We start from the raw sequence: 25357 nt of genomic DNA, 5'->3' as shown, positions 1-25357 counted from the left end.
AGATCTTGGGGAAAAATAAGGAAAGGATCATTTCTACGGTGAGAATATTTATGACGAGGAGGGAAGCTTCGGAAAAAATTGTTGCGCGGACAAAGTGCGGATTTTAGGTCAATAAAAGACTTCATTTGAAATATTGTTTCGACAATATTTTCAGCGAAATTAGGTAATTCGTGGATTCATTTCAATGAAAATGTCCTGATTGAAATAAATGATTTATCTATTTCAAATAAAGGCTTATTGCATGTTAACTAATTATTTCTTTTCGCCTTTTAAATAATAATTCCATCTTTAATTACTTAAATCTTGATTTGGATGGAAAAAACGTTTGTTTATTCAAAAATCTAGTCACTCGAGTTGAATGAAACTCTTCATTTGAAATTTTTCTATTCATTTCGATAATTTTTTAAATAAACTCATATTTATTTCAATAAAAATGTGTCAAGAATAAACGAGAAGTAATTTTATTTATATGACAATGAGATTGTTCTCTTGGCCTTCTAAACAATAATGTTAATAATTATTTAATCATTTCACGCGCATAGAATCGCAATGAAAAATTAAGGTAAAGTTTGAATAAATGTAAAACAAACAACGATAATTGAATTTAAACAAAAAAATTCACTGAATGAAGGTTTTGACTTCGAAACAATGAGAGAGAACTGAATCGCTTCTGTGAGAATATTCCACGGAGAAATCAACGTTGGAAGAGAAAAATACACGGTAAGAAATATTCAATAAAAATGACGTATCTTTTCCGTAATTCCGGAGCGAAATGTGGTTGTAGGAAATTTTATGGAACTGTCACGGAATTTTTTCGGAGCGTTCCGTAATTTTTATCTGAATCTCTTGTGAAAAATTACGATACCGTCACTTAAATTTTCTGAATCAATTCCGTAATCGGTGAGTGAAGTGAGAGTTCCGTAATTTTTACTGAACATTTCTCTCCGTGTAGCGGGTTTCAAGAAAAGTGGACGACTTAAGATTTCTTCTGAAGACTATATACACCGAGAAGATGGACTGTACTGATGAAGATGAAGAGAAAGATTTGTGGAGCTAATTTCTGGCAACCACGGTGGCCAAATCCCCCGGTCGTTTCCACTCCTCTCGGCCGTACCGCTCGAGTGATAATTAAGTCTTGAGACCTTTCTGCTACTATCTCTCTCCCTCCCTCTTGTCATGTCACCCTTTCGCCCTGCAGATGAAGATTTCAAGACAAGTTGACGACCACTCGGGGGCTGAACCTCTCACAGTTGATGATTAAAGCTCTTTCCCTGTGTTAATTTCTCGTTATGTTCAGCGGTAGAGAGGAATTGAAATTTCATGGAAAACTAAAGGTAAAAAAATAATGGAAAATATTGGCAATTGTTCAATCGCGATTTGTCGTTTAGTTTTTTTCACTGTCAACAATATCCGTCCAGAATCGCTGAGGAGTGGGCACAGAAATAAATATGATACGAGCATTTGTTATAAATAAGTGATAAATAATCAATTTTCCTGTAGAAAAATCAAAGTTTCCCGAAAGTTTAAAACAATTTTAATTATTAATTCGTTTTAAATATTAATAATTATAACTATTAATTATTCAAACGCATGTTTGAGAAAATTATAATTCTATGGAAAATGTAGTTTTACTGACGCTGAAGATTCATTATTTTAACAAATTTTTCTCACGCAATTTAATTGACAAATTCGACTAAAATTTGAATATTTTTCAACAAAGACGTGAATAAAAATTTCTTGTTCACGATTTTTCTAAGAAAAAAAAGTATTGTTGATTATAATGATTATTATTTATTTCAATAATAGAAGACATATTTTTTATGACAAGTATTAATGTTTTATTTAAAGAATTAACACAGAAAAAATTTGGAAATATTGCCAAGTCTTTGCGAAATCGATTGCTGACCGAACATTTTCCCCTTTTTGTAAGGCAATTTTCCCCGATTACTCTTCCGGTGCTAAATAAAAAATGAAAAGCCAAAGTTGTGTATCAGCCTCATGCAACTCCCTGAAATAGTAAAATATCGGCCATCGTAGAACGTAATTACGATTAATTACGCTTATTATCCTTTCATTATTGGAATTCCCAAAATGCTAATGGGCTGGTAATTGATGAGTTATTGATTCGTAATGATGCGATTCGTTAGAGAGAGGATATTCGAAAATTATTGATGACTTGATTACTGAATGGTTCATGAAGTTTGAATGCAAATACAATGGAAGTGTTTTTTTATGCGGATGGGTACTTTTACTGCTGTACTGTTTCGTGAATTGTTTAAACAGCCGAGAGAACGTATTTATTACCATGTAATGGTTTATTTGGATCAAATAGATCGATCATTTGATTCTAATAGGGGATTTCGTTCGAATTAATGAATTATTCATCTCATCCGAATAAAAGAATTTCGGATGATGAAAAAAATATTGCTTAAGGGAACAGAACAATTTTTAAGAAAGAGTTTTATTTGGAATTCGTAAATTATTCAACTTATAGCATAAATTAAATAATTTATGAATTAAATAAATTCATAAATTTATTAAATTATTATCATTTTCACTATTTAATTATTATTTTTATTTTGTCTTCATAAATTCCTTAAATCCATAAATTAAAAACCCTTGGGGGGGAGGGGGCATAATGAACAGTCTTCAATTTTCTTTCAATGTTCATAACTCAGAAACAAATTTATTACTCGAGGAGCTCGAGGAATTTGAGACCGATCACGAATCGAAAAATTGTATTTTTCGTTTTAAAAAACTGATATCACATTTTTTGAAAAACTTAACGAATTATTGACATTAAAAAAAATCAAAAGTGCCCACTTTGCCCCCCTCACCCCGAAGTAAAACATTTCCATTGAAATAACCATGCGAATTTCCACCAAAAAATTTATTAAATTGAATGGAAGAATTTGATTGTAAATCAAGACTTTTTTTATTCATTTCAATGGTGTTATTTCTCTGGATCCGCTGTATCCAAATAGAATAGACTCGTGGCTGGGGTCAGGGTAGATAACCACTTGTTGAATCACGGATATCTTGGGTGGATGCAATATCACGTCAGCGTAGGGCATTTCGAGCGAGTTTACGCGCTGCGTCGCACGCAACATGGATTCCGCATTGGGAGGGTGGGCGCTATTCCGGGAATAGCCTTCGCGGCGGAGATGGGCGGCATATTCAGGTGTGTTGGGGTGGGCGCAGCGGGAGGGAAGCGGGAGAGGTGATGTACGACGTCATCGTGCTCAATTCGACGCGGAAAATTAAAGAGCGAGGGGTGGGTTTCGATGAAGACGACGGGCGACCAACGCTGGGCGATGCGGTGGAACTGACTGCGTTCTCGGAGGCGAATGCCTCGCACCGCCCGCAGGAACGTTAATTAAACCCGTGATCGATACACCTGGATGTCCCAGGGACTCACCTGAGCCCTGGACAAACCAGCTACATGTCACCAAATATCCCTCGAGCGGGGCTCAACATATTTCAACGATTCTGAATGGAATACGACGCTATTCCATGCACATTGTTAGAAATTTTTTGACATTTCATGCGAGATATTATAGCAAATCTCATGATAGCGACGTTCCATTGGATCTAGGGAGGAAATGGTTAGGAAATGTCAAGTTTTAAGTTGAATTCACAGGAATTCATGAGTTTTCAGTGGAACGCGAATATTCAGAAACAAAATGACGTGAATTTTCAATTTATCCAATTAGTTTGTATTATTTATCCAATTCAATTCTAATTGAACCGGAAAATCAAGAGTGAGATGGACATTTTAGAACTTGATTGAATTTTCAGTGGAGCGTGAATATTCAGAGACAAAATTACATGAATTTTCAATTTTTCCTGAATTGTCGGGATTTTTCTGAATTTTTAGAGAATAATTGAACTGAAAAATTATTTTATTGATTTCCAGGTCGATTGAACGGGAAGTCAATGGACTATTTGATGTTTCAATGACGAGATTTCATGAAATTTCAGTGGAACTTGAACACGATACAAATTTCCGGAATTTGACACACACGGGATCGACTCAGAAAATTTGAGTGACGGTATCGTAATTTTTCACAGGAGATTCAGCTAAAAATTAGGGAACGCTTCGGAAAAATTCCGCGACAGTCCCGTAAAATTTCCTACAACCACATTTCGCTCCGGAATATCGCTCCGTTCCAAAGAAGTTCAATAAAAATGCGACAGAATTTTGCAGCGAATTAACTAAGTTTTTCTTCTAAATTTTCTCGTGCGTGATCTTCTGTGGATTTAAAAAAATTACTTCCTACTAAAATTATTTTCCTTTTATGCAGACTTCACTTATTTGCCCGTCTTACGCTTTTCAGGATCTCGTTCTGCCGAGCACAATATCAGTGAGAAATTCATTAATTCGAAAGTTACATCTGCAACTTTGATTCAACCCATGTCGCTATGACAAACACTCCCCTGTTTGTACTTAACTTTGCGTCGTTTCTCAAATTATACTGAGAGCCAGGCTTTGAGCAAACATGAAGTTGGAATTTACTGACAATTAGATCAATAAACTCCCGGTTTTAAATGAGCTCTGCATTTTAAATCGACCCCTGACGTAAAAGTAACCATTTTGACAGGATAAAACTGCATAATCTTCAGTCCAAATTCCAGTCCAATTAAAAATGAAATAAAATTTCAAGAGACACTGTTAGAAATTGTTTGAAATTTAAGTAACAGGGGCATTTGAATGTTCAATATTCGGAACTTGAATTCAATTTCAGACTAAATCAGTAGCGAAGTGGTCAAACAGTTTAAGTCGATTTTGACTATTGACCAATTTTCAATGAATATCTCGAAATCTAAGGGAGATAGCAACATTGTTCTCATAAACTTTTTAGTAGCATTCAATTCGCTCTACAAAAAATGTTATTATGAAAATTTCGCTATCTCCCTTAAATTTGGAAATATTTCTGTAAAACTCAACTGAAGACTAAATTGACTTAAACCGGTTGACCACTTCGCTACTGAAATTGCTCATGGAATTCCCGATTGATCTTGGAAATTCAATAAAATCAAGTTTCTCAATGACAATTTGGATTTTCACACCTATCATGAAAATTAAACATTATATTCCATTGAATTGTCAAACAAATTAAAAATTCAGAAGAAAATTGTCTGAATTTTCACGATTTTCAGTAATTTTCATTGCTATATGAACCTGAGAGATCAAATCACATTAAATATTCAAGAAAATTGACTGATTTATCAATAACAAGATCAATGGAAATTTAAATTATTCGTTGTTAAAAATTTCAAGATTTTTTACTTGAACTTTCAAGAGTAATTTTCTAACAGTGGAAATTCAAGAGAATTTCGTGAAGAAAGCGCGAGGTTTTTCCGTTGACTTTTTCATGCGTGACTTTGCCTGGAAGTTTTCCTCTCCGCGAGGGTTTCCTCAGGGAACGGCGAAGTAAACCCGAAGGTGGGGCGTTGTGTCTTCTCGAACCAAGAACGCAGAAAATGGGGGGGAGGGGGAAGATAGAAAGTCATGAGACCTTACACGAGCGTTTCTGGTGCCCTGGTAAGCCGATACCAATATCCAGCGGCTCTGCGCACCTCGCAGAGTAGGGAAAAGACTCTTGCGCGTGCCAAACCTGTGTACGCAGGTCATTGCTATCTCCAAAAGGACAGTGGGAGTCGATATTCACAGGCAAATGTTCCTCGCCGCAATGTTGGAAGAAAACTGAAATTTCAGGGACTTGTATAATAATTTTTAGGAGAGCGACATTGAATGCGTTTTGGGGGAAAAATCATAAAATTGCCGATTTCAGGGAAATTTCAAGTGATTTCGGACAATTTATTCGAATTTTCAATGAACACATGAATAATTAGCGCCAAATTACGATGAATTTTCTGTTAAGGGGAGACTACTATGAGTTTTCAATGTCGTGGCGAATTAAAAAAAAAATAGCTCGTAATTGTTATTCCCCATACTCTGAATTATTGTATTAATCAATAATTGAGTTCGGGAGTTTCACTATTATTTGTCTAATCAAAAATCCTTTTATGAAATTTAGAAATATCAGCTCAATGCTCAATTTGCAATTCCATTTTTTAAATTATTTACTCCATAGTCAATTAAAAATTCACGTTCATGATTCTGTTTTTTAAAATAATAAATTACTTTATAATTCTCAAATTTCACCAAAAATATTAAAAAAATACATTAAAAATACAGAATACATTAAAGAATAATAGAGGATACATTAAAAATAAATAACTAAAATACCCTAATAAATGAGTAAACGAATACAATAAATAAAATAAATGAATAAATGTAAACATTAAAAATATTTTCGTGGAGCTGTTACTTCAGCATAAAAAATTCCCCCCAAAGTAAGAATGAGTCATCATTCCCCCCGAGACGAGTTTTCCCGTTGAACTCATCCCGCCCGAGACTACTCCCGAGTCACCCACCCCGAACAGCCGGATTTCCCTGAAAAACGAGGTATAATCGAGTGTTGTTCTCCTCCCCGAACCCATCAATAATTACGATCCAGTGTTGTCGAGCGATGTGAGACTCAAGAGGTACAATTACCTGCACTCACGTGACCCTTCTCCGCGAGCTGTTCCCCTGGCACTCAGAGGTGCAGCCTTCTACCTGGCTCAACGCCCACACCTCCCACCTCTTTCCATCCAGCTGCAGTCTCACTTTTCCCCGTTTTTCCCTTCATCCCTCGCGACGTTCGGCGATTGCACCGGCGTCTCTCCGCCCTCTGCCCCTCGCGCCTCCGCGGAGAAAAATGTTCAGTAAAAATTACGGAACTCACAGTGCGCTCAGCGATCACAGAATTGACTCAGAAAATTCAAGTGACGGTATCGTAATTTTTCACAGGAGATTCAGGTAAAAATTACGGAACGCTCTGAAAAATTTCCGTGATTTTAAATTAAAATTACGTGACAGTTCCGTAAAATTTCCCACAACCACATTTCGCTCCGGAATTACGGAAAAAATACGTAATTTTTATTGAATATTTCTCTCCGTGTCGAAACACAATCGATGAAACCAAATTACACTTCTGCATTCATGAATCATTCTGAGAGAAAAAAAATCTAAGGGAGGAACCCTTAGAGTTGGGAATTTAATGAATCACGAGAGAGAAATGAGAAAAAAATTCTTGAATGATTGAGAAAATATTATTGCGGAAGTCCTTAATTCAAGGATAATCGCCTGATCCGAATAGAAAATCGTCGGTTGCACTGATCCACTCAGAAAATCGCCGCGAGGAAAATTCAGCGGGCGATGCGGCCGCACCTCTCGCAGATCCCGCGTTAGATGCAAATTTCTAGTGCATCGTTATCGTGCACGCGAAAAGTCCGGGTGATTCGTATGGCTCTTGAGTACCAGGCGAGCAGCACCCAGCGAGAAGCAGTCACAGCCCAGCGCCTGCGTCGGCAACAACAATGCACCCGGAGAATGGTTTATTTTAATTGAATAAACTTGATTCGGAGGGAATTAACGGTTTTGTTTAAGCAGATGGTGATATCGGGGTTTCATTCGAACTTGGCGCTCACTCAAATGGGGCTGCGGGGTGAATAATAAATTCTTCGGGTTAATTATTCAAAAATCATGACCCCTAGGGTATTTAGGCAAGGGAACCGCCTACTGATTCAAGTAAAAAGTATTAAAACATTTTTGAGGTGACGAAGAGAGCGAATTTTTTAACACGAAGTAATTCTTTATTTGGATCAAATATATTGTTCATTTGATTGAGGATTTATTCTGGGAGAGAATTTATTTGGAATGAATAAAGGATAATCGTCGGTTAGAAAAATATAAATTTGGAGGTTGAATTTATTTTTTGTAGGGGGAAATGTTTAAAATGAGATGTCTTCGGAGGAAAAAAAATTAATCGCAGGATGAAACCAGTGCCAACTGCACCGAGAGAAATTTCATTTTTTATCTGAATCTCATGTGACAAATTACGATACCGTCACTTAAATTTTCTGAGTCGATTCCGTAATCGGTGAGCGAATTGTGAGTTCCGTAATTTTTACTGAACTCTCCGTGTCGAAGGAGGCGGCAGGATAAATAAAAAATTCTTCCGGTTGAATGTTAAAAATTGATGACCTCTAGAATAATTGATTAATTAGTTGATTAATTAACTCTGGGGTTTATTTAATGAACAGGGCTTGGCCATGATGACAACATCATTGTAATGAATATATAATTTTACTGATTAAAAAATTATTGTTGGAATAAATAGAAAATATCGGGAGAAGAATTTCAATCGCTTCAAACGCGTCATTTTTATAAAATAAAAAGTACACACTCAGAGAAATAGTTAATTCATATCAAATAGATTGTTTTTAAAATCTGAACAAACGCTTCTTCCACCCAAATCACGATTTTATTAGTAATAAATGAAACCGCCATTTAAACGGCGGAGTCAACAAATTTATTGACCTGAAATAATTCCTCGTTTGCAATGAATGAATTATTAATGTAAAATAATTCCAGATTTTGTACGAAAATAAATCAATAAATTAATTCACTTCCAAAAATGGTTGATAAAACCTAATTCGAATGAATTTCCAACGAAAATCTCGTAGACATAAATGCCAAAACTTCAAATTAATTGTTTTATTCAATTCAAATGCGTCATTTCTCCAGATTCACACTCTACGTCCTCTCCACTCACGTGTGTCTCCCATTATCAACAGAAAATAATAATGAACAGCACTTGCGAGGGCCAATTACTCCGCCGCTGAAAAAAAAATCGACTGACGTGAAGTATATTTTTAATTACCGAAACGACGAAATAAAATACTAAACGCTGGAGACTCCGTTTGCTGCCCCGGGAAAATAAACGCAAAGGGCATTAATTTTCCCCTTTAAAAAGATCAAAGTCAATCCGCCCGAGGGCGCCTGCTACAAAAAGTTTTGGGTATCACTCGCCGGTTTAGATTCTGCAAATTCCGAAAACATAAATAAACACCCGATGGCACTCGGGAGTTGGTAAATACTGGGGATGATTCAACTCTGTACTGTTGCGCTATAGTAGTCGAAGTCGGTGGCTCGATGGAGAGTATAGAATAGCGTAGACATTTCCTTTTCAGGTGAATTCCTTGAGCGTGGGCGAGCAGGATAGCAGGAGCGCGCGAGGATAACTCGGGTCCTGGATTCTTGGGCATAGTCGCAAGGTCATTAGAGGAGTCCGTGCGAACTCGGGTGTTATTGAGGAATATTGGAGGGGTTTCAGGATTGCACGGGTAATAGGTGAGCAAAAATCGGAGGATGTCTTTGAGGAGAAATTATTGTGATCTTTCGAGAGAAAAAATTGGTGGGCATTGGCTCTTGGTTTTGGTATTTATGAGGTGGTCGAGAATATTTGACGACAATTTGGTAATTGAATAGCAATTGAAAATTGCAACATTATAACTGAAAAATTGACAACAATTCAGTAATTCTTTGGCTGAAGGCCCTCGGGCGATGGCCTACTGTAAGAAATGTTTTTTTTTGTTGTTTGTAATTTTCTTGCAATAAATTCCGTTAAAAATTAAAAAAATTAATTATAGTACTTCTCAATAGTACCAATAGTACCTTATAGTACCTTCCAATAAAAAGTAATATGCATAAAATAATAGAAGATTGTAATTTTTTAGTGAAAATTTCATCATTTCAATCGAAAAATTCACGAAACGTCGTAATTTTCACCACTGAATTAATTCTTGTCAGGTCTTGGCATCCACCGTCGGTGAAAATTCTTAATTTCATTCGACATTCTGATCGAAATTCCCAGAGACGTGACATTAAAGTCGATTTAAAAAATGAGCAGATCATGAATTTTGCGCCTCAATTTAGGGCACGAAAAATTGATAAAATTTTTTTTTATAATAGGACATCTCCCGAGGGGCTTCGTCCTCAACAGGGGCTTCAGCCAAAATTCTCAAAGATATTTAACCCTCGCAGTCCATTTTTCCAACTTTAAATATTTTTCAAAAAATATTTAAAGAAGTGAATTTAGTTGAAAAAATTGTCAATTTAATTTCGCCAACAAAATGAACAAACAACGAAAAAAAAGTGAAGATGATAAATTTTGACGCCCAATTTTCCACTCAATCCCCCCTCTCGCGTATGGAAAATGTTATTCACGTTACAGTCGAGACATCTGTCTGATTGCGTCCCTCCCAGCTCCCCGCCGCGACGTATTCACCTGCTGCGTTTTATACCGAGGTGCAGCGAATTCGTACGTCCAGTCGTGTGATGCTCTCCTGGCCTGCGGAAACGGCTGATTTACCTGAAATCCCCAAGCACGTCGTGCCCCCGAATTATTTCAATTGAGTAAAACTCACGAATATTCTGGGCAATTGAGTCGAGTGGTTCCTATCGAGATCCCGATGCTCCTCGACTCCCCAACCGAGAGATCCCATCCCCCTCTATTCTCCATTCTCGAGAGAAATCATCTGGTGTCTCTCCAAGTCACATCCCCCGCAACAATGAGAAGAAGAAAAAATCAAATTTCTCGGGAAAATCGTCATGAAGAGATGGCAATTGTCAAAAAATAATTGAGGAAATGTCGTCCTCAAATATTCAAAACACGCCTAACGATCGCTCTCCCTGCCTTCGCATTCAGTCGAGGATTCATCACCTCTCACTGAACAATTCCGCAATAATTCACAATTGAAGTGAGCGCGGATCAGCATTATTCCGCCGAAACCCCGATTTCCCCCGCGGACCCCAAAATTAAAAATTTGAATCCGAAGTGAATAATAGACCGGTAGTGTTGAAGGGGTTAAAATAAAATTCATTTCGTTGTATCAGAGCCGCAAGAAGTCGCAGGAGGCCGGTTACCAGTGAAACTCACGGTCTCACGTGCGCAAATGAACGCACGATCGACGTGATTCAGGTGCGCGAACAGGTGTGCGTTATCAGGGCAACAGGTTGTGAGAGATCTCGCCGCATCGAGCTGGCGTCGAAGATCGGTATGGATCGATCGAAAGAGGTTTACGGATTTTTGTTGTTGGACTTGTGAAGGTAACTTCACTTGTTCTGTAATTTTTGTAATTTCGGGAGACGCAAAATCATCGAATGAAGTGATAAATGAAAATGATCGATGAAAGAGCGATAAAATGATCGAGCCCTGATGAATGGTTTATTTGAATCCAATGAATTAGTTTTTCAAATGTAAAGGAATATTTCTTTGAATAAAATAGATTTTTTGAGTTAAATGTACTATTAGAAATAAATAAACGATTTATTTTAGTTGGTTATACGATTTTCATTGAGAGAAATTGTGTAAGTTTATTAATTTGTTTAAAAAATCGATTGACTTCCTCAATGGAAGAAGAAAATACAGAGAAATTTTTCATTTGAATTAAATAGACTCCATTTGTGTCAAATAAATTTTCAGTTGCGTTTTTATTCACGTCAAGTAAATAGTTTTTTAAATATAAATAAATATTTATTTCATCCAGATAAAGATTTTATCAGTTAATTGTTCTGTTACAGTCAAATAAACGATTTATTTCACATAATTAAGACATTCGCATTGGAATAAATCTGTAAGTTTATTAATTTCACATAAAAATATAATTGAAATCAATAGAAAAACATTATTCACATAATTCTTGACTGAATGTAGTCATTAATTAATCAACTCCATTAATTTATTTAAAAAATAGATCGACTGTCTATATAGACTTCATTTCACTCAAATAAATTCTTATTTGTTTTCATTCACATAAACCAAACAATAATTTCCCATAATTAAAACATTTTTATAAAAAAACCATCCAAATTTATCAATTCTCACAAAAAATATTATTAAAATAAATCCGAAAAATTCGAATTCATTATTAATATAATTAATAATACTTTTAATTAGTTAATCACTTTAATAATAATATCTTTTATAAGTATTATTATTTAAAAAAACTCTCCTTCGACCAGAATTGCATAATTTCTCTACCCGCAATAAATCAATTCCCCCGGGGCAGAAGAAAAACCGCCAAAAATGCTCGAAAACACAATAATATTCTCGAATAGTTGTTCTCACCTGCACGGCCAACCACAGGCGATCCCCACCGTAACCTGATACCCTGATCGTGTGCACCTGTTCGATCACCTGAAGCCAAGATTTATATTTCCCGGGATGGGATTGGCAATTGCAGGTAGCTAACAACTCAAGTTTCAGTATTTTCGAAATGAAAGAGCGGGAAAAATCAGGGCAAAGGGGTTTAAATGGTATTGGTTATGTGCGGCAGGTTGAGCCACCTGCGCCACCTGCTAGACGATATGCTCCCCTGGTGGCAGGCCAACTTGACGACTCGATGGTTCGGCCGATCGATACTGCATGCTCCACCTGCCGATTAGGGTAAACTGCCCAGTAGATGGACGCCTAAGAAAACCGCCCAGTGGATGGACGTTTGTTTTTTAGCAATTGAAAAATTGAAAAATTGATCGAAAAAAAATCGTCACTCAGGGGTTAAGAATCACAACGGTTAGTGAAAATTCAAAGCAATAATTCACATTTCAGAATTTTTTTGCGTACACGGAGAGAAATATTCAGTAAAAATGACGTATCTTTTCCATAATTCCGGAGTGAAATGTGGTTGTAGGCAATTTACGGAACTGTCGCGGACTTTTTCCGGAGCGTTCCGTAATTTTTATCTGAATCTCCTGTGAAAAATTACGATACCGTCACTTAAATTTTCTGAGTCGATTCCGTAATCGGTGAGTGAATTGGGAGTTCCGTAATTTTTACTGAACATTTCTCTCCGTGCTGCCCTGGTGGCAGGCCAACTTGACGACTCGATGGTTCGGCCGATCGATACTGCACGCTCCACCTGCCGATTAGGGTAAACTGCCCAGTAGATGGACGCCTAAGAAAACCGCCCAGTGGATGGACGTTTGTTTTTTAGCAATTGAAAAATTGAAAAATTGATCGAAAAAAAATCATCACTCAGGGGTTAAGAATCACAACGGTTAGTGAAAATTCAAAGCAATAATTCACATTTCAGAATTTTTTTGCGTACACGGAGAGAAATATTCAGTAAAAATGACGTATCTTTTCCATAATTCCGGAGTGAAATGTGGTTGTAGGCAATTTACGGAACTGTCGCGGACTTTTTCCGGAGCGTTCCGTAATTTTTATCTGAATCTCCTGTGAAAAATTACGATACCGTCACTTAAATTTTCTGAGTCGATTCCGTAATCGGTGAGTGAATTGTGAGTTCCGTAATTTTTACTGAACATTTCTCTCCGTGTAATTTCCTATCCAAAAGTAGCTCGTCCGTCTATAGGGCAGTGTCCACCTACTGGGTAGCTCACCCTACACCGCGAGAGGGAATTGAAACACGCACGTGTGGCTTTTTCACGAATTCCGCGGATCTCAGGGTTCAGGAGTGCGCGCAGCCCATGTGAAAGCGAAAATAGAGGAGATGTTGGAGTGAAAAACGAGGTAATAAGATCGTGTATCTCGTGGACTCGGAGAGCTCATTAAGTCGAGTATAGAGCACCAACTTGGCCGCGATGGCAAAATAATCGGATTCCCTTTCTCCTTTCTCGGAGAGCTAACGAGAATTCCTATCAAGGACTCTGTCTGCGATCTACATAAGACGCTGGAGTGTATCGAAATGCGGAATAAATTAAACCCGTTCGGGATTTAATTCTCTAATTGCGATGATTTGATTGGGGCCTGGAATTTCGGGAGGAGAGAGGATCGCAAGGGCCGCTTAATAAAATTCACCGGCAAATTTTAAGAATTTAAACTATTCTGTTGGACTTTATGTAGAGTGTAAACAGCGCTTAAAAAAATTACGTATGAGACAGTCCAGCAAAACTCCGTTACCCTAATTTTTTTTCTGAAAAAAATCATTCAATAATTGCATTTCAAACGCGCCTGCTCGTGAATAAAATTTATATATTTATAAACCGATGCACACGGAGAGAAATGTTCAGATAAAAATTACGGAACGCTCCGGAAAAATTCCGTGACACTTCCGTAAAATTCCCTACAACCACATTTCGCTCCGGAATTACGGAAAAGATACGTAATTTTTATTGAATATTTCTCTCCGTGCAATTCTCCTTTGATTGGACCACGGGGCATCGAATATCGCAGTTCTATTGGTTTGAAGAGCGAAATAATCGCAGAAATCCTTCAAAACTTCATCAGAAATCCCTAGAAATTAAACGTCAACACCACTAGAATTTTTACAAGAAAACTTCTCTCTGTGTGATAGCTCACTCGGGATCAAGAATTTCAGATGAAAAAAAACGGCAGTCCCCGCGGAATGAATCCGGTTAATCCAAGGTACGTCTGAAGAAACCGATAAGCCACCGTATAGGCATTCCTCACGCTTGTAGAACTAACTGGATTATGCGCTTGCCCACACCAAATTACCAGGCAAACGTTCGGCAAACTCAATTGTGGATTTGCCTCCGTCGGTGAACAGAGTGAGTAGGAGTTGAGGATCTACCACACACGTAATTTCGAAGATAAGTTCCAAGCCCCTTGTTACCGTGATGGGAGCCTTCGGTATCACGTATCCATCCTCAAATGCAAACTCTCGGTATCCAATGTGGGGAATATCTCGACCTATTTCCCTGTTTTAAAAAGTTCATGCGCGTCGTGAAGTTGATTTGTATCGAGATATCTCGAGAGTTGTCACACTCGGCGATGATTTGTTTGACGTTGAAGACACCTTATTCTGCATTTTCCGACTGGTGGTAACGGTTCTACGTAAAACCGGCGAAATTATCCTTTTGCATTGAATAAAACCAGGGGTGGCCAATAAAATTAGATTTTGACAATACACTGAGAGAAATTTCAATGGTAATTTCAACTACAAGGGAATTTTAAAAAAATAATCGTTACGGTAACAATAAACAGTGTAGACTCAACTATTACAGTAAAGTAAAAATCGAACGATGAATCCTAGTTTAATCTACAGAGTTTATTGTTACTGTAAATATAATTTTTTTGACAATTCCCTTGTAGCTAAAATTAACATTGAAATTTTCCTCAGTGTAGTAAGAGGGATTATCTGCTTATATTGTTCAAAGTTTAACTACATTTAACAAATTTAAAATATTAAAAAATTTAGTAACAAAATTTTTTGATTGACGGTGAATAAAATATTTGATAATATTGAAATGTTATTTTTTAGTTCACAAGCTAATTCTAAATTTACGTACTTGATTTTCGATTATCAAAATAAGCGTCAATCTTCGTATCTAAATTATTGGCTAATTTAATGTTTAAAATTTTAAGATTTATGGTAAAAATTGACAACTTCAGAATTTATCGGTAATTATGATTGATGGATATGCCTATCACTGAATAACACTCCATTCGCTGCCCGAACAATCATTGCATTCAAAATCAGTCCAATTTAAATGGACCTAATGATGAAATTAATTATTTGTCATAATTCATAATGTCACCAGTTTATGTCGATGGAAAAATCTCGAAGAATATCAAGAAATCGTTGACAGATGACGCATAAAAAATGTAGAGAATTTTAAAACGAATAAAGTGGTTTTTGACTTATGTCTGTGCTATTCATACTTTTTGAGATATCAATATTCGTTTGAGTAGCTGACGGCCTTCAGCTTTCGAGACAACCCGCGCCGCGTATGGCTTCACAGCTAAATACGCATAACTCAAGAGTTATGAGTCGTACTGATAAAACTATAAAATAATTGTATTCATTAATAATTGAATTGATAATTATTGATATTTAAGTGGAAATTCAGTAAAATTCCAGAATTTTAAGCAGCATAAAGACGAGAAATCCTTAATTTATTTGAATTTTCAGTGAAATCTGAAATTTCATGATTTTTTTCCCTTAAATCGCATTCTGTATCATTATCCTAAAAAATCAAGAATATATTTACCGGGATTTTCTGGTTTTCTATTCATTTTCAGGAAAAAATGGGACTGAAATTCACAGTTCTCTTTGGATTTTCCACGGAATTCTGAATTTTTAATGACGAAATTCTTTGAAATTTCTGTGTGGTAATTAACTTCGATAGAAATTTTCGAAAAATGTACCGGAAATGTCGGACACAAATTTTTAACCGTGTGACCGAGTGAAATAGCCCTCGGGACAATACAGAAGATGATTATCCCAATTACAAATCGATAAAATAATTTCTTTCATTTTTAATTGTATCCATTCCTCCATTTTTAATTATAAATCAATGAAATAACTTCTTCCATTTCTAATTCCATCCATTCCTCCATTCTTAATTATAAATTAATGAAATAACTTCTTCCATTTTTAATTATAAATCGATAAAATAATTTCTTCCATTCAATTAAAAATTCTCAATAGTTTCCGTGATATCCCAACCAACAGCCGAATATCGCAGCCCTAGAAATCCCCGAAATTACAACCCTGCAAATTTCCGATAACAATTCCGCACGAGAAACAAAACATAATTTCTACAAGTTACAGTACACCCCAGAAACAACTGCGTCTGCTCCCTGCAACTTTCATGAGAGAAACAAATATCCTTCTTGTTTGACTTTTCGTATTGGCTACACGTGAAATCCCACGTATGTGTGGATGAAGCAGAACAAACAGAGATGAAGAAAACCGAGGGAAAAATGAAATACCCGGGACATTGTCGTCCCGGGGGACACGTTTCTTGAATTCAACACCCGCAACACCCCATCTCCCACTGGAAGCTGTCGTCCGATATAAGTTTAGCCGGTGTACACTCACCCTATTCCAAAGTTCGCTAAAGGTCGAGTCCCAACGGTCTGCGGTTCCTCACTCCTTCACTCTCCACTTCACTCTATTCCTCAAGTTCTCCCGAAAAGTTCTAGTCCCACAATTTTGTTTCGCTCCGTTCACATGTGCCGGATTAATTCTTCAACTTCAATTCAGAAAAGTTAATTCTCATTCTCCACTGGCTTTACTCAATCCTCTGTCATTGCACACCACCACAATTACAGGTGAACACAGCAATAACTCGACAGTTGAATTTTTATTTTAATTGTTGTTTGGATTGATTAAAAAATAAACGAGAGATTGAAGGATTTTCACGCACTCTAATCTCCGTTGTTTTTGGAGGCTGGTCCCACGGATTGGATGTTTGATTTTCCGTTAACACGTAATACTGGACGCAACCGGATGCTCCGATTTCCCTCTCTTTTTCGGGGCTATTTTTGCGTGTGTAAACTCAATTGAAAATTGCGTAATTTTTTTTTCATCGACGTTGCATTCCGCTCGATGAGTCCATAGGACGGAGGAGCTGGCGGGAAGATCGATTGAATTGTCCCACGGCCAATCAGACTCGCCACGTCCTCCAGGTCAAACAAATTACTTCCTCACGATTAACTGCACGAGAGCACACATAAGCTGCTGCTCTGCCAATGAACCGAGCATCTATCGTACTCTCAGTCTCATAATCATGCGGAGGACGGTTTAACTCGGGGATTCGTTCAAGTAAATTATTATTTCGAGATTTCGAGATTTTCCTGCTCCCGCTGGCGGGGCAATTCCGTCGGTATGGCGTGTGGAATGGATAGAACACGGATATGCAGACGCCCTGGGCTGCCGCGAAGGTACTGACGACTGTGAATTGAGTGTAACAAGAAGACATTCACCGATTCTTCAAGCTTACGCAGTACGACAAATACACGGGTCTGATCTTATGTATTTTCCCTCTCTCTTCGGGCCTCGGAGGCTGGGTTATCTCAGTCCTGACGCCGTGTCTTTTTCTACCTCTCGGGAAAGTGAAATCGAACGGTTTGGTTTGCGGGATAGCTATCGGCCGCTTTCTCTCTCACTCTCGCTCTGACGTTTTTCTGTGCATTTCAACAATAGTTTTGGTGAAAATTAATAAATTCATGGGATTGTTCGGATAGAAATGTTTTTAGTATGTGGAATAATTTTTTATTTCACATGCTGAAAGCATTTACATTAGAAGTTTATTTCGACATTTCGGGCGCCTCCGAGGGTTTCGTTGGTGTTAGAGGGGCCAATAAATACGGAATCAACATTCACTTGGCGAAGAAATTTGATTTTGGCGAAAGTCGACTTTTCCCCGGGAAAAATCCGAGATCTGACACTTTGGCCCCGGGTGAAAAAATTTTTTTTTCAGTTTTCACTTTTTCGATATACTTTTGAGAGTTCTGAATAGCCCGTCGCTTAAATAGTGGGAATCAACCTTCACCCGGCTAAAAAATTCGATTTTGGCGAAAGTCGACTTTCTCCCTGAAAAAATCCAAGATCTGACACTAGCCCCCGGTGAAAAAAAAAATTTTTCAGTTTTCACTTTTTCCACATATTTTTGAGATTTCTGAATAGCCCGTCGCTTAAATAGTGGGAATCAACCTTCACCCGGCTAAAAAATTCGATTTTGGCGAAAATCCACTTTCCCCGGAAAACCCGAAAATCTGACCCTTTGGCTGGGGCCAAAAAAAACGGTTTCTCAGTTTTCACTTTTTCCACATACTTTTGACAGTTCTGACTAGCCCGGCGCTTAAATAGTTGGAATCAACGTTCACCCGGCTAAAAAATTCGATTTTGGCGAAAAATCCAAGATCTGACACTTTGACCCTTGTGACCCTTGGACCGACTTTCCCCCCGGAAAAATCCAAGATCCGACACTTTGGCCTCCGGTGAAAAAATTTTTTTTTCATTTTTCACTTTTTCCACATACTTTTGATAGTTCTGAATAGCCCGTCGCTTAAATAGTTGGAATCAACGTTCACCCGGCTAAAAAATTCGATTTTGGCGAAAATCCACTTGCCCCGGAAAACCCGAAAATCTGACCCTTTGGCTGGGGCCAAAAAAAACGGTTTCTCAGTTTTCACTTTTTCCACATATTTTTGAGATTTCTGAATAGCCCGTCGCTTAAATAGTGGGAATCAACCTTCACCCGGCTAAAAAATTCGATTTTGGCGAAAGTCACCTTTCCCCCTGAAAAAATCCAAGATCTGACACTTTGGCCCCGGATGAAAAAACAATTTATCATCTCGACATTTCTGGCGCCTCTGAGGGTTTCATTGGCATTGGAGAGGCCACTAAATACAGAAGCAACTCGACTCGGAGAATAATTCCACTGTTGAATGTTGATTGAATTTTTTTTCTCAACGCTGAAGGCCACCAGAAACAATTCTACACGCATAAAAAGTTGAATTAATTCTCCTTTCTTGTGATCGCAATTTCCATACCAAAGAATAAAATAATGGAGAAGAAAAATCGCGAAAAAAATCCCCGAAAAAGCAGTTTGGATGATGAATCGTCTGCGAAGGAAAACCACAGCAGTCACCCACTATTTTATTTATTCATAACCATTGGTTTATAAATTCAGTCGGTCGGCGATTTGTAGTGCCAGGTGTCTACATATATACCCAGCGGTATGCGCCAAACGAAAAAGCCGAGCGGCGTTAATGGAATAAATAAGCGGATAAACCAAGTAAAACTGATTGTATGTCGGGACTCGGTGCCGGCAACGTTCATTTCTCCCGTTGCGTGCTTTCAGTTTCGGTGGAGCATCAAAAATTTTAATTTCCTTGGAAGATATTTCGTCCCTGGTTTCGTGTGCCGCATGTTAAAATTTTCTGGCTCTGCCCTGTGTGTGGTTGGCCCGCACTTTGGGGCGAGTAAAAGTTGCTCATTTCGTTGCTTTTATGGGTCAGAATACGACCCAAGTTTTCCAAGTCATCCCGGGGAAATGTGGATACTTGTCTTTCTTCGGCTACAGAACTTTTTTTCTGACGAGGGAGAGGATCATTCGTTAAATACGAAAAGGAAATAGGGCTGCGCGTAGATGGAGAGGACGAAACGAGGAGGATTGGATGAAAAAAAATATATAGACATGTTCATAAAATGTATGCTTTAATTCCGTAATTCCTGGTCGTCATCCACTGTTAGGGAGTTGATCCTGAAATTTCAAATGAAAAATCTTGAAATTTTTTAAGGTCATTTGTTTAAAAATTAATTAATTTCTAGAGTATGCAACGAAAATAATTGGAAATTGGGGCGATTTCAGAGACTATTTTTGTGAATTTCTAATGGATTTAAATATTAGTGAACATTCAACTCAGAAAATTCAATTTTGTTTTCAGCTGTTATGTGAATTTTGAAGAATTCTAAGAGTGAAGGCGAGATTAATCCAAAATAATGCTGAAGAGAAGTGCGAGTGCGCTGTCTTCTTTAAATTGACTAAACTTATGGCCCAGTAGTGACTCTCCAGTTTATCTGATATTTCAGAATTTAATTTCACAATAACATTCTGTTCTGTTTGAAATGCAATTAATTCTGCAATTAATCTTTAAAACTTTAACCTTTTTAATGTACTTAAAAAAATAACGATATTTGCTTTGTGTAAAAAAAGCACAACAGGATATCCGCAGAAGGAGAAAAATAAATTTTAACGAAATTATTTCAGTTACGAACTGATAAAACAGTACAAGTCAATTTTGACTATTGACCAGTTTTCAATGAATATCTCGGAATCCAAGGGAGATAGCAAAATTCTTGTAATAACCTTTTTTGTAGAGCCAATTGAGATCTACAATAAATGTAATTACGAAAATTCCGCTATCTCCCTTAGATGCGGGAATATTCCTCAAAAACTCAACTGCTGGGAGGTAAGTCGACTTGGGCCGTTTTACCACTTCACTACTGAATTCATCTGCCACCTTTAATCCCTCTCAAATTGATTAGATCCCTTGAGAGCGTATCGTACACAAATGTCGAATGTCGCCTGCACACAGGGCAGGAAGGACAAAAAGAAGAATTCCGGAATAGGGTGGAGGCTGTCGGGACAGCTATACACTGGGTGAGCTATACGCGACGCTTTCGCGCATTGTCTAAACCTGTTACTGGGATCCACCGAGTGGAGAGAACCCACCGGGAGGGATGCTGTTGTACATGCACATGGAGAAAGGATAGCAGGCGTTGGCGCCGTGTGGGAGAGACCGCAGAACGGTAGGACAGGTCTCCACATGAAACTGGGGGCTGCATTTGTTCGGGCAAATTGCTTTGTTAGAGCTCCCGAGGTCCGAGGATTCGGGGTACCCACTCGGCCATTTCGAAATAGCGACTCAATGGGAATGCACATTCATACGCATCCGAAAATTGTGGCGAATATTTTTTGTCTCCTTTGCCTGGGATTTTTTCTCTCCTCTTTTTTCCGGGGCTGTTCCAGCTGCCGTTTGCCGGCACTAGTGGGCCTTCTGATTCTGATTTGACAATTGAATTTTCTTCACTCTCGTTATCAAAACAGAAGGAAACACTTTATTTTCCGGGCTTTTTTACTTCCGGGGGATTTTTTTTGTTATTTGGATGAACGGGCGAGCTCAATTCGAACCGAAAAAATTGCTGCTGTTGTTCGGGGCTCTAGGTTTTTAAATCGAATTGCACGGGATTGGAATCATTCTATTTACATGCGGAAAACATTCCTTGAATCTGTGTGAATGAATTCAATGCGGATTGCTGTCAATTTGATAATTATTTCCTGCGGGGTTGTAATATTTTTTTTTTTTTTTTTAACGAAATTTGTTGCAAGTTGGAGAATTTGCAACTGGCCATCGCCCGAGGGCCTTCAGCCGGGTATTTACAATTTAGTATACAAGGATTTTAAATGGGGTATTTATTTTTCAAATATTTCACAGTAAAGAAAAGTGGTAGAGATAAATAATCAAAAATGTTTTTTCGGATTTCGGTGAAAAAATTGAAACATGAGAAAATACGGTTTTCCCAGGTATTTTCAGTTATTTATCTCGAGCTTACCCATAGATGGCATGTATCATCGATTATTCAAGAAAATTTTTTTCGACATCAGAATTCGATTTTCTCTCCGTGCGGACATATTCAACATTAATTATTCTCAATTCAAGAAAAACCTTCCTCTACCCCTCAGACTCTCCGATGGATTTGTTAAATCATTTAAATTCAGTTCACATGAGAATAAAATTCCTCGAACCCCTGTGTAAGTTAAAAAAATAGCGGCCCATACGGAATCCGACTGAATGAATCCAATCCGAATTGTTCTCAACGCAAGAAATATTTCCCCCACCCTCTCATCGATTCACTAATGGATTGTAAACCTCAGTCGCCGCTCTCCACACCCCAAAACCCTAATTGACCCAATTTTAAGCGCTTGTTATAACAGGAATAAAAATTCCCTCCGTTTGTCTTTTTCCTTCCGTGAACACCCGACGGACGCTCCCCGAGATCACCGGCAGTGAAATAATAATGACTAATATTCAATATTGACTGAGCGCCAGACGAATGAACTGATAATAACTGGTGTAATTAATATCCCCCGGGTACTTTGATACATTGTAATAATTAGGAAGAATGATCTCATCCAATTCATAAATTTTCCAGTACCCACTGTGCAATAATAATTTACAATGGCACTCCAGAGCCAGCCCATTTACGGTGGCAATCTACATGATAACGGTGTGTACCTTTGAGCATTGCCGGTAGAATAAAACCGTCTAACCGCAGAGATCTGCGCCGGATACTTGTGTTTTATCGTTCGTCCGATGATTGTGTCCCCGAGAATTACTGAAGGCCCCAGTGTCTTTCATGGGTTTTCAGGGGTTTATGTCTGACAGGTAGGGGAAAACTCAATTGTCCGGTTAATTCGATTTGATTTCTCTGTTTTAACCGTAAAACCCACACTTGTACGTGAAAAAAGTCAATGATCTTATCACATGGTGTGATGTGGGGACGGGGAGACATTTTGTTTCTCAAAATAGGAATGTAAGTGCCATTGAAGAGGCAGGAAAATTGTTCACGAGAAGCGCCATGTGATGCGGTTGACATTAGGTCATGTGAAGGTTCATATGACCTTATAAAGGTCAATTGCAGGTTTTTAAGGTCATATTGAGGTCTTGTGGGGTGATATTGCGTCGGGTGGAGGTTTATAGGAGCTTGTAGAATTTTATTATGTCATTCGAGTGTGGTATTAGGTCATATAAAGCGCATATGAGGCCATTTGAAGGTTTTGCAAGCTCATACGAACCTTTTTATGATCTCATGTCACTCTGTACGATCTTCATAAAATTTTATAGAACCTTCATATGACCTTATTTCAGGGCTTCGTTTCACTATTTTCTAAAGTGATATGAAAAAAAGTCATATTAGATCATATCAGTGGTTTAAGAGGTCATATTGAGGTCTTGTGGGGTGATATTGCGTCGGGTGGAGGTTTATAGGAGCTTGTAGAATTTTATTATGACATTAGAGTGTGGTATTAGGTCATATAAAGCGCATATGAGACCATTTGAAGGTTTTACAAGCTCATACGAACCTTTTTATGATCTCATGTCACTCTATACGATCTTCATCCAATTTTATAGAACCTCATATGACCTTATAAAGGTCAATTTCAGGTTTTTAAGGTCATATTGAGGTCTTGTGGGGTGATATTGCGTCGGGTGGAGGTTTATAGGAGCTTGTAGAATTTTATTATGTCATTCGAGTGTGGTATTAGGTCATATAAAGCGCATATGAGGCCATTTGAAGGTTTTGCAAGCTCATACGAACCTTTTTATGATCTCATGTCACTCTGTACGATCTTCATAAAATTTTATAGAACCTCCATGTGACCTAATATCAGGGCTTCACATCACTATTTTCTAAGGTGATATAAAAAATGTCATATTAATCATATTAGTGGTTTATGAGGTCATATGAGGGTCATACAAATTTTGGAAAAGGACCCAAAAATTAGATTTGATTTCTATATGACCTAATATCAGGGTTTGATATCACGATTCTGCAGTCATAATAGCTCGTATCAGGCTATATTAAGATCATTTTAAGATTTTATGGGGTCATATGGAGGTTTTTTCGTTCATCTAAACCCCCTATCACTTCGTAAAACCTTTAAATGATCTAGGATAATCTTCTAATGATCTTTATATGGACCCTTCCACATTAGCTCATATGAAGGTCAAACGAGGTTATGGGGAGGTTTTGTAAAGTCAAATGAGGGTCATATAGGGGTCATAAGAAGTTGTTTCGTAGACATGAAGAGAGGAAATGTCCCCATTAATTTAATCAATGTCAATTTACTTTTTCTCAAATCCAATTATTGTTCTGAATTTCCCGAGAAAAATTTTCCCCTTTGAATACCCAAATAACCCAACGTGACAGGCAATGTCAAACCCACTTCGTCCAACGCCAAACCTTCCCATAAATTCCCTTTATCGAGGGTAATTACTCTCCTGATGGAGACCAACATAAGAGAAAAATTAGTGGTTCCAACTGAGAAAAGGAAAAAGAGAAATAATGGAGGGTAATTGACTCTGCGGTTGGTTGAGACAAACGTTGCCTCGCTCTCGTACATCCGAGACTCTCTCAAGAAATCCCGGGGATCGACACAACCCTTGTTTTTCCACTAGTTTCATACACGCCCTTCACTGCAATGCTGTACCATAAGTAAAATCGATAACTCCGTACCTCCGTATCGTCCTTAGTGCTTACGCAAGCACTCTCCGTAATGCCGATAATTTTTGAAAAAAAAGGGGGGTGGGTTGTCATAAAAAGTGGGGAAAATACTTTGGCGTCTCGTTCTTTTTCTCTCAGTTTTCATTCCTTTTCATTCCAGAAAATGTTTTGGCATTAACAAATTTTATTCGATAAATGATAAATGATTTGATGATGCAAAAATTACTTCAGAATTAAACAATTACAAACGATAATTTGTTTGAATTAATTGTCAATGGATGTTATGAATTTTTATTTTATTTAGTATCAAATGAAAATAATGCGTGGAACCTCGGGGAAGGAAATTGTGGGCGGAATTTCCCTCGAAGAAAGTCATAAAACATCGTGATATATCAGTCACTCATGGATCCCTGCTATTTCAACTCGTAAAACTTTCCTCGAACGAATCGCCCACGTGTGGACACGAGATTGCATTTTTTTTTATTTCATGTTGATTTCCATTTCACGGGATCCCATTACCAAGGTGAAATGGTCATTTGTTTTCTTGAATCACCCCTTTGGTATTCCAATTACAGTGAATGAGTTATGATTTGTATTCTCCGGCAATAACCTCGGTCCTTCCACGCGATACACCGGAAATAATAAAAGCGGAATGACTGAAAGCAATCACTTGATAACCGGTAATAATGGAGATTGGACAAATATTGCGATGAACTGGTGTTTCCATCCCTGTTGATTCAGTTTTTTTTCCGTTTTCGGAGTAATTATTATTGGGAAAAGTTTTTCGACGGATCGAAACGGGGGGGNGGGGGGGGGGGGGGGGAATCGAGACGAGGGGAATTCGTCGGCTTAAGCTGCGGAAATGTATTGAGACAGGTAAACGAATGGTCAGACTCCCGAGAGATATCTGTCGGATTTTTCTCCCAAAACTCCTCGATCACGTCGGACCATTCCAATG

At 37.8% G+C, this 25357-nt stretch overlaps 1 protein-coding gene across 1 annotated transcript in view; it reads right to left on the bottom strand.

The window, feature by feature from the left end:
- The window catches only part of LOC107036404, a 59671-nt gene extending 42144 nt beyond the window's left edge, over positions 1–17527 (bottom strand). Inside the window, exon 1 of the mRNA XM_015254347.2 lies at positions 16702–17527. The gene's annotated coding sequence lies outside the window, so the exon portion shown is untranslated. The remainder of the gene's footprint in view (positions 1–16701) is intronic.
- Positions 17528–25357: the final 7830 nt, after the last annotated feature.

This window comes from Diachasma alloeum, unplaced genomic scaffold (genome assembly GCF_001412515.2).
Source record: "Diachasma alloeum isolate Michigan unplaced genomic scaffold, Dall2.0 Dall_scaffold_00209, whole genome shotgun sequence".
In the NCBI taxonomy this organism is placed as follows: Eukaryota; Metazoa; Arthropoda; class Insecta; order Hymenoptera; family Braconidae; genus Diachasma; species Diachasma alloeum.
The sequence above is the reverse complement of the archived record's forward strand: the minus strand, read 5'-3'. Positions and strand labels throughout refer to the sequence as shown.